We start from the raw sequence: 10,607 nt of genomic DNA, 5'->3' as shown, positions 1-10,607 counted from the left end.
GATAGAGATTTTTCATTAAGGCATTCCTTCAGTTTTAATGGTGCAGCCTGATCACCAGCCATGACAGCGGGGCTGGGATTGTTTTGACCTTGTGAATCTGTGTGTGTGAGTGTGTGCCATCGTGGCAAAATGTGGTCTTAGAGACACCCACTGTAGCGGGAACTATGACAGAGGTGGTTTTGAGTACTTTGGCAGCTGTTTATATGTCTGTCTGTCTGCCCGTCTGTGGATGGATTTTGTTACCAGCCATGCAAGACACACTCGTGAGTACTGAGTACTCATGTAATAATGTAGTATTGACTGCTAAGGACTCATGGGTCAGAATGTCAACATGTTCACAAGTGTCGCGGCTGGTGTGCTCTCATCGCAAGATGGTTTCTAATTTAGTGAATAGGTCTGAAACTGGCTGGTAGCTTCTAAGAATTTAGGAGGGACTGAGCAAACAGTCTAAGTAATGGATTTATGAATAACTGGTGCAAACCAATCCTCCTGGTCCTCATTGAATTAAGTCATTGTCTTATTATGAATGTGCTAGAGTGCACTCGTGGTTGAACCTTATAATCGAGCCTGTTCCATCCTGGGAACCGGCATTAGATGACTATCAAGATCATGATACTTTCCACCCCTACTTTTCATGTTTCCCTATTACAAAAATACAGAAAACTACTCTACGCAATAAGCCGGGAAATGTTTGCCTCAAAGAATTGGCTTCCTCTCAATGCCGAAAGAACAGAGAGTGTTTCTGTCTGCTCTGAACAAGAGCATTTATCAAATACCATAGAAAAAACAAGTTTAGATCCTTTGATTTTTCTTTTTTTTTTTCAATAAATGGCTTCTCCCCTTTAAGGTTTGAGATTGCCTTTGAATTTGCGGCTTTTGATCTTAATGAGTAAAACCACCTAATAATGATTTGAAACATACAGTATTTACCACAGCATTCCCAGCTACCCTCTTATTTACCGCATGACTGTTTGTTGAAACACCACACATTATTACATGGGGTTTTTGCCCATAATCTGAATGGCACATTTGGTGGGGGAACACACACAACGCATGAGAGGACAAAATCAAAGACTACATGTAGAGGTGAAGAAACTTGAATTTTGAGACTGTGTCTCTCTGTGGGGTCGCTGCGGCTGCAAAACCCACAAAAACTCTGCCACTGAAAAAATTTAATTATCACTCCTATAATCCAATGAAACATCTGAAGTTTGGATTCATGAGAAGTGGAACTGACTTTGTATTTAAAGGCATGAGGGCTGTTGTTTTCTTGAGTTTCTGCAGCTAATTTTCAAGTAAAGGAACCAGCAACATTTCTACTATTTCAAAGCAGTGGGTGTGTCATTGAAGTTTACTAGATGCTGTAATAAATTAATAACTAATAAAACGAATACAAATCTGTATTCATATCACAACACAACAGAACCACAATGTATTCATTCAAGTTCTGTATATGTTGCTGAAAAAGGTAGGCCAGTAGGATGTTTGTTTGTGTCTTACATTAAGCTATATTGCAGAGAAAAGCATTAGGTGATGTAATGTGTATGTGGATGGTATTTATTCTCCCCGGTGCTAATTAACACAAACTGAGAAAGCAAAAGCTTTAGTTAAATGCGAACTTATGCCAAAACATGAGGGGAAGTATAGATAAAAGAAGGAGCAAGTTGCTGCGTTGCTGCTATAAATTCAATGTGGCTTAAACCGTAGGTTCATAAAGACCTATAATTTACAGCACAGAGTCTCTTCTTACAACAAAGTCTGATCTTTCACAGTGAAATTTATTTACACTCTTTAGATGAGTCAGCAGCAAAACCAAGTCTCACTTTTAGTTCTTTTGTGCTATTACTTGGGGTTTTGATTACACACTGAATGCAGGAAAGAATGGCAGGCTGTAGCGAAAAAGCAAAGGCAAGCATTTTCTGACAACTTCATCAGTCCTCAGAAAAAATAAAGAAAAAATGAAGAAAAAACAGAGACAAGGGCCGGCTGTGTGTATTTGCATATATACTGCATTGACCACAATGAATAAAACACCAGCAAGCCAGGCTCTCTTGGGTCAGTTCAAATGAAATAGAGAGTTTACACTTTCAGTAGTAGGCTATACATAAACATTGTTTCTCTAAATAAGAATATGTGCCAGTGGATCAGCATCATTACATCTGTTTTCTTTTACTCGGCTATTCTTTATTATGTAAAACTACGCCTCAGAAAACATGCAAGCTCTGCACTAATCCTCTCACTTTCCACCTGGTGAATCTGACCCAAATTCACATTTCCCCTGTGCGGCCAGGGGACTGTTTTTTATTGAAGCCACGTGTAACGGAGACCACTGACCTGGCTGTGTACTTTGGCTTATGAAGGAAAGAGAAGAGAAAAGATATTTAGGACATTAATAGTTCCAGAGTTGGTGATCGAGTGTTTGTTCTTAGATCGGCTTTTCTCAGGCAAATATGTCCTTCGCCTGAATTTGCACCACTGAGGTAGCGCTTTTTTTTTATTACAGTGCTGTAAAGCAAGGCTCTAAAAATAGGAATAGTGTTGGGGAAGAATGAAAGCTTCTACTAACAGTGTAATATCATGTTCAAAAGAAAGCTGCATGAGGCTGAACTCTAGAAACCTGAGGAAAATGTTACCATAAACCTGCTTCCAGCTGGGCAGATCATTTTCCTTCCAGTACATTGATTGTTGAGAAATGACAACACAAACTTCACATGATATTTAGAGGCAAAAATGACAGAGCTCAGACAGCACATCAAAAATTGCATGTTGCCTGAGCAGAGAGGTGGCTGTGCAGAAGCACCTCTGTTCACAATGAGGACACAGCTGGTAGTACAGAACAGGTAGACATTACACATCTCATGAACTAGTAGTGTGCTGTGTTGTTTTGTCATATCACGGCTGTAATGGTTTCTAATGATAGCCTCAGTGTGGTGATGAATAAATCAGAACATTATGAAATACATTTATTTCTTGTTTTTTTTTTTTCCCTGTTTTTGCAAGACAGAAAAATATGTAGCCTGCAGCTGGCATATTGAAAGCAGTCAACAAATCATGACTAAATAATTAGAGATCTGCCTTGCACAAACATGCTGTTGTCCAGTTTGTCATTAAGATTATATCATATTTGTTCACAAATGGCAATTTAATGCTAATGTTTTGCAGCTTACAGTAAAATCCTAATGGGCTTTCAGCTTTGAAGTGTAATTTTATCGACAAAAGCCAAATCATTTCCAGTCATCTCAGTTATAGTTTCATGTTTTTTGGGGTGCCAAGTCAGTTACAATTCTGGTCTCCTTTCACGACCATAAAATCAGGATTCAATTTGCCCCCTTCTCCACTGTAACCAACATAGGAGCCATAGAGTGCTTTAAAAAAGAATGCAGGGTCAGTGCAACAGAAAATTCCTTTTTGCATCATGGCTAATTTTTCTCACTTAAAGCCAGGCATCTGTGGGAAGTGTGGTAGTGCATTACTAATAAATATATGCCTAACGGTATTCTTCTGCTCAATAAAAACACAATGACAAAGATATAGACCTTTGGTTGAAAAATCCACATAATATTTTCTAAATATTCCTATGAGGCCTTGTAGTGTGCTTGCGGTACAAGATAGTGATACATAATGGCCTTACAGCACACTGTGGTGTTTTTAACTCCTGTTACAATTATATTCTTACAATTTTCCAAAAGGCTATTTTGCAGTTTATGTCAGATTTGTTTCCTGATACAACAAGCTGATGTTAGACTTTGTGTTAAAAACAAATATCAACTACTCAACATAATTTGGCTCCAATATGATGAATATGATGGTGGTTGTTTCCATACATATACAAAGTCACATGTAAAAACCAACTTGAATGTTGAGTATGTGTGCTTTTGCACCCATGGAGAGATTTCCCCGGTGGAAATTACATTTGTTGTGTTGTAAATTATGTTTTTGTCGGTGAAATGAAAGGATCATACAAGTGGTTTTTCATGTTTAGCCCATTTACTACAAATGGTGCATAAACTAGCCAATCTGCAAACCATGCTGCTATATTTAAGAAATGTGAATGTGTCCATTCAGCCATCCCAGGCAGCCATTGGTCTCTATTAATTTCCAACTGGCACAAAAATTATTTAACAGACTCCCTAAGCTTTCTTGAGTTGTGTAGAAATTAATGGAAGCCAATGGCTGCCTGGAACATTAAGTCAGTAAAAATTCAAAATACACATGATTTGTAAGAGATAAAACTTGCACCTACTCTTTCATTGTTCTTTTAGTTTCCACTATGTGAAATAAATAGACATATATGTCCATACATATGTAGTATTACGGGGGATGGGATGTGAAAACAATGACTTTTTGCTTATGAAGGGAAACAACCCGTACTGAATCTGATGTAGACTTAGTGGCTCTTTTGGAGATAATCTGTAAATATTTAGAAATCAGCATGTATCTAAAAACCTTGTGCTTTTAATTCAGAAGAGGGCATTTACTGTGACATTTTTATAATGGACTGTAAATTTAAGTAAACACATCTAAATGTATCCATGAAGATGTTATTTGCAGTATCATCTGTGGTTTCAGTGGAGCATTGTAATGTCAGCACTGAATATTGCACTTTCTTGCCATGAACATATGGATGGATACTGAATGTTTACCTACAACGTGTATCAGCATCTGCTCTCAGGAACAGACTGAACATCACTATACATGGGTAGTTTAGGTGCATGTGTGTGATTATAAGACTGCTGGATTTATTTTTTGCAGGGTTAAGGTTCAGGGTTAAGCCCTGCCGTTTTTCTTTCCAGGAAGATATATACACTGAACATATTACATCCTACATACTCGGCTGCTTGTTATATTGAACATAACATAGCTAGACTCATTCTGATGTACACAGTATTTATTGGTTCTTTCCATGCTCTACATATCACACTTAGATCACTGACATACCATAGCTGCATTCATTCATTCTTCACATTTTGTACGCGAGTTATTGTTCATTTTGTACCCTACATATCATGATTACATTCCTTCTTACTGTAACCCACCACTGGTCTATGGTTCATTCTGTACATCAATAGCTGCATTTTTGCTTGAAAAACAAACCATTAATCCGCTCTAGTGCTCATTCATTTATCTTTATATACCTTTAAATGCACTTTGCTGCTGTTTGCACTGCCTGGTTAGGTACTAAAGTGATAGGTGCTGTTTGCAGTGACAATAAAGCTGAATCTAATCGTATAGTATAATTACATGACAAGTCTCAAGAGCAGAAATGAGGATGGTTCCTCTCTGTGGTAACATGATCCATGATGAATCACTTTGTATTTATTACTTTATTTATAAAGTCTTTGGAGTCACCCAGTTAATGCTAATTGCATTGGAGAAAACTGGATACAAGACTCAAAGAGAACTAAAAATACACTGTTATTTAAATGACATGTTTTTGGTAATGAACGGCCTTGCACATTTTGCACTCTTCTCCTGATTAAACAGCAGGGAATCCTGATTTACATACGGTGAAACGTGGATTATTAAAGTCCAGAAGCTTGGCGGATATACATCAGCGTTTATTAGTGCTTTAACACGTGCATGAAATCTGAACACATATGAGATAAGGGTTTAATATTAGCCTTAATGCGAGCTGTCATAATTAGCACTAGGATCCATTCCGCGTCCAGACGGCGATCCGCTCCGGGTTTTACGTGCTGCTCTTCACAGCCAGCTGCTGCAGAGCAGGGGACCGGTGCGCCGTTTCTCCTCGCCTTGTTTGCCTCCAGTCCGGCTGAAGCTCCGACTGTCTGCGCGGCGTGTGGATGAGGCGCAGAGGGAACAACCAGGAGCGCTCCGAAAGCCAGACTAAAGAAGTCGTATTATCCCTCTTCGGGCTGTATCTGTTAACCAGGCCGCCGGAGACTTACAGACAGACTTGACAGTGAGGGAGACGTGCTCGGAGTTTCATTTTTGTACCGACACTGGGTCGCATCTCGTCTCCTTGAAGTGATCCTTTTTTTATGCAGTCTATCCGTAGCGCTCCCGTCGGAAGGAGTCTGGGTGCATGCACTAGAGGAGGAGAGGGGGAAGTAACGATCATTACTTTTGAACAGACCCCTCACCATGGAGCGATGCGTCCTTATTGGGACGTACTGGCTTGAAGAAGAACAGATACCTGCCACAGGAAACCCCACCATCTGTCCACTGTGAAGAAAGTGGAGCATGCAGCCGAGCCCCAGCCGTCTTTGTGCGACCCGCAGCTTAGTTTCTGGGGGCCTCTTCTGAAAAAAGGAGCGGAGAGGAGGAGGGGGGGCTCCTGGTGTTGATCTGAAATTCTCACTCCACGCCGGGATCCATATTTTGGCACGGCGTACCACTGTAAGTAGCCTTTAAAAGCGGATGTTTTGAGTCTTTCAAGGGAGATGCTGGGTTATGCCTCGCTGAATCGATACCATTTATTTACACTCCCAGGATAGGATAAGGCAAATGTCAGAAAATGGGCCCACGGGCTCCTCCAGCAGTTAAAAACTGTTGTGATGAGATCAATACGTAGTCCATAGTATATATGGTGTTATTCTGTAGTGTCTGGAGCCTCCAGACTTTTAATTAAAATGAAGTTGCCTGGCTACAAAGATCATCCCAATGTGGATTTGAGTTGAAATGTCTCTTTAGAGTTTAAATTAAAGGATGCATATTCTACTACATGACAGATTTGGTGAAAATTCTTACATTTAAAATGTTTGAAGATGATACCAAAATATATATATTTTTAAATTTAAAATGTACAGTATGACATAGCAGGTCCTGGATGTGAACCAAAAGCCTGTAGAAACCAAATGGGAGTTGATTTATAAGCTATTCAGCGATGATGATAATCAGCATGATAGCATGGTGAAAAAATAGAGCTCACACAAACATCTCCACCCAGTCCAGGACACCAGGAGCTAAGTAGTTGGATGTCAGTTACTGTCTCCATTTACTTCTCCATTTTGCGGCTATAAAATAAGATCATTTCACAGAGCATGTATAATTCACAGACCTGAGCCAGCCATGTGTGATGATGGGACACACACACACATACACAGAGTTTTTACAGGCTAAGGGAACCATATCTCATTCTCACGTGAAGCTTTTAGAAATAGGGCCACAAAGACTTCAGTAAGAAACCCCGGGAGAGCGCGGCTGTGGTGGACTGAAATATCAAGGTTAAATAGCATTTACACATAATCTATAGTGTCAAAGCCAAATGAGGATAGTGCTGCAACATTATATAAGCCATACTGACAAGTTAGGAAACTGAGAGCTTCCTTGGCATATACAGCACTTATATAACAGCCTTCATGCCGGGAAGTATAGATGAGGACTTTTTATTTCAAGTTTTAAGTCATTTAAGCAAATCAGCACAATTTGGAAGACAGAAAACTGCAACATTATATAATGCATATGCCCAGTGTGAGAAATTGTCTCGCCACCAGACAAATCCATGCAAATTCTGACCATGGCGGACAAGTTTTTGAGTCATGCCAGCCATTTTGGAAGACTAGATAAAAAGTGTCCTTGGATAGGATGATGCTGAATGTGGTTGTTTAACACTGACATACCTATTAGTGATTCCTGAAAAGCAACGGTCACTTCTTCTCCTGTCAATAGGCTATAATTGGGATGTTTTACTGGTGAATGTAGATGTTGCACTTTGAAAATCCTGCATTTCACAGCTTCGGCTATTTCTCGAAACAAATGCTGGGGGGACAGTGGATGGTAGGAATTCAAAGAGAGAGGGGGGACAAATGTCCTGTTGCCTCCACCCTGCACCCTCCAGTCTCTCTCTACCTCCACTCCATCTCTCACCCACCCCAGACGTGCTGGTTTGGTCCATTTGTCTGTGTTGTCTTGGGAGGAAGTGCCATCTCATCTCACATTGCGCAAATGGTTTCAATGCATGCTAGTGTGAATTCTAGCGGGTTTTTGTAACTGCCAATTTCCATATCAAAGTGTCTGCATTTCAATAGGGAGAACTTGAGCTACCAGCCCCCTTCCTCTAAGCAGTTTTGTTCTGATAGAGTGCTGCTGCTGCTGGTGGTGCTGGTGGTTAGTGGTGGAGGCTACTCACAGGATTGCTGGACAGTGCAGTTGGCTCTGTGTGTGTGTGTGTGTGTGCGTGTGTGCGAGAAGCAAGTGTTTGTGTTGGAAACAGATTTAGTGTGGACTGGGAGAATTTGTTGGCCAATATCTAACACCAAAAGCCGTGTATTTAGAGGAAATTTTGGATGCCATTCAGAGACGTGGTCATATTAAAAAAAGATTTCATCCATTAAGACATTTCCCCTCAGTTTTTCTCAGCATGAGTATAAAACATCAACAAAGGTCTGTGTCTTATTTTCAAGGAGAAAGAAGACCCACTGTCGCGTCTGTGGCGAGAAAAAAAAAGGCATAAATAAGTTGCTGAAAATCTGTTTACACATTTTGACTGGTATTTTGGCCGCAGCAGTCTACGTCTAAAATGCCCCAAAATTAATTTGTTTTCAAGTGCTGTCTTGCAAAATAAGTGGCTTAATTCCACATTCAGTGAGTGTAGATATAAAGGCACAGAGCGTTTGAGCTTTGTGAGAGACTCTATAGCGATGTCTGATTGTTTTTCTGTTGCAGAGATAATATTTATTTCCCATTCTGTGCAGCTGTTGTTTGTCAGAGAAAGAATGTGGCAAGTCACTGTTTATTTTGATGGATTTCTTCTTTTTTTTTCTTCTTTGTCTTGTGAATCTTGGCCTAATGTTCTCTGCAATCTTAGGCAAGTTTAATAGATGAAAATAAACACTTACACACATTTGCAACAAGCACAAAGAGAAACAAAAAAGCGTTTTTTTGCCTTTGTGCATGCCCTTACTTTGAAAATACGATCAGCATAGGTTAATAGCGAAAGAAAGTGCAGCGTGTAAGATGTTATTACACAGAGACAGGGAATGTAAATGCCATTGGGAGCGCAGCAGGGGTCGGTGGCCCCTTCATGGTCATCCCACTTCTAGGTAATAACATGAGCCAACTGCTGCCCAACCTGCCAGAGAGGAGAGGTTGCTCCTTCCACTTCTTTCTTTTGTTCGGACGAAATAGCATCACAAAACTTGGGGAAGAGTGGGAGGGCAGATTTCAGTTTTGAACCCAGAGAGCAGGAAGGAGATTAAAAAAAAAAAAAAAAAACAGGACTTCACCTGCCATCTTCACTCATGGCGGGCGGGTTTGACAGCTGTCTTGTTCAATTCCTCTGACACGCTGGCTGTGAAAAGTTGGACAAACAAATGGGCAGAGAGAAGGGGAAGAGGGAGTGATGAATACCGGTAGGTGGGACAGTTCTGATTGGATTGGTCTTAGAGGAGAAATACTCTTTACGTCTGTTAGATACCATGAATGCTGTAATGTTTTTTTTCCCCCTGTTGTAGTGTAGTGACTTAACATCAGTTTACTTCTTCTCCGGTTAGTGAATTCTTGTGTTTCTTACAATGACTTCTGACAAAAGCCCAGAGAGCAGGGCTCTCTGCGTCATACATGTGTGGGAGGGTAGGGCAGGAGCGATAGAAAAAAAGCAAGTGTTGTAAGTTTTTTGAGTCAAGAAAAAATGAAAGTCGAGTGGAAACCATGCTGTGTTGTGCTGAGCTGAGCCTGGTTGTTCAAATTATTAAAAAGTTGCTGAAGAGGAGAGGTACATGCATTCTGCTCTGTTGAGGCTGCTATCGGTGGAGAAATTGGCATCGGTGCTCTTTCTAAGATGGATTTCTTCCTGGGTAAGTGTTGCTGCAAAATGGTCTAGAGTCTGGAAAGCAGTGTCTGATTCTGAGGGGCTGACACCAAACCTGACATTTACCGGTAATGTTGAGAAGAGGCCTCAATAAAAAAGATTACTGAAACTGCATCAAAGCCTCACTCTTGTTGTTCACATTTGGCCTGTTTGCCAGAGGAAGAAGAAGGAGAAAAATACACAACAGAGGAGTGGGTTAAAAAAGAAAAGGAAAGGGCATTTTGTTTATTTAACAAAGTGCTTCGGGGTGAGTTTCTCATTTAACTGCAAAAGCCCATCATAGCCATTTTGTGGCTTGCCTCAAAAATAAAGAGACAGATGACTGGAACGAATGATTATGCGTTAGGGTAGTTAATCCGATGGATGGATATATGGTCTCGCTTCTTTTCACTGAGAAAATACATCTGAAGGAGAAAATTTCTCTCCCATACTACCACCTCCTGTGTTTAAAATGACAGTTAACTTTCCCCCACTGGTTTAAAATGGATGTTTAATGATCAACAGAGGCTTGGAGCTTAGGTCTAGCAGTCACGCTGGCTCTATATGCACTCACCGCCGAGCCTCCGCACAGAAAGCTACCCCCTCGATGTTGTTAAAGGACGCTCCGCTCAAAAGGAGCCTGGTTCTTGAGTGATGGATCATCAGAGGTCTCTTTGGGGTGTGTGTTAACCCTTTGGTGCGTGCAGATCTCTCCCAGTTGGGGAGCCGTCGGCGGCGTGTGATGGATGGGTCCCGGGTCTTTAGGCTCCATATATCAGAAGATTAGCACTGACCTGTGAGTTGTCTGGGCCGCCCTCAGAGCTTCTTCTCCAACACTGGCTGACATTAGCATATG

The 10,607-nt window shown here is 40.8% G+C and overlaps 1 protein-coding gene across 3 annotated transcripts in view; it reads left to right on the top strand.

The window, feature by feature from the left end:
* The first annotated feature begins 5,820 nt into the window (after positions 1 to 5,820).
* Positions 5,821 to 10,607, top strand: part of LOC121192950 (adhesion G protein-coupled receptor L2-like) — an 82,835-nt gene continuing 78,048 nt past the window's right edge. For all 3 annotated transcript variants that reach the window (XM_041054994.1, XM_041054993.1, XM_041054995.1), the window contains exon 1: positions 5,821 to 6,360. The gene's annotated coding sequence lies outside the window, so the exon portion shown is untranslated. The remainder of the gene's footprint in view (positions 6,361 to 10,607) is intronic.

This window comes from Toxotes jaculatrix, chromosome 14 (assembly GCF_017976425.1).
Source record: "Toxotes jaculatrix isolate fToxJac2 chromosome 14, fToxJac2.pri, whole genome shotgun sequence".
In the NCBI taxonomy this organism is placed as follows: domain Eukaryota; kingdom Metazoa; phylum Chordata; class Actinopteri; family Toxotidae; genus Toxotes; species Toxotes jaculatrix.
This window is presented reverse-complemented; position numbering and strand designations above follow the sequence as displayed.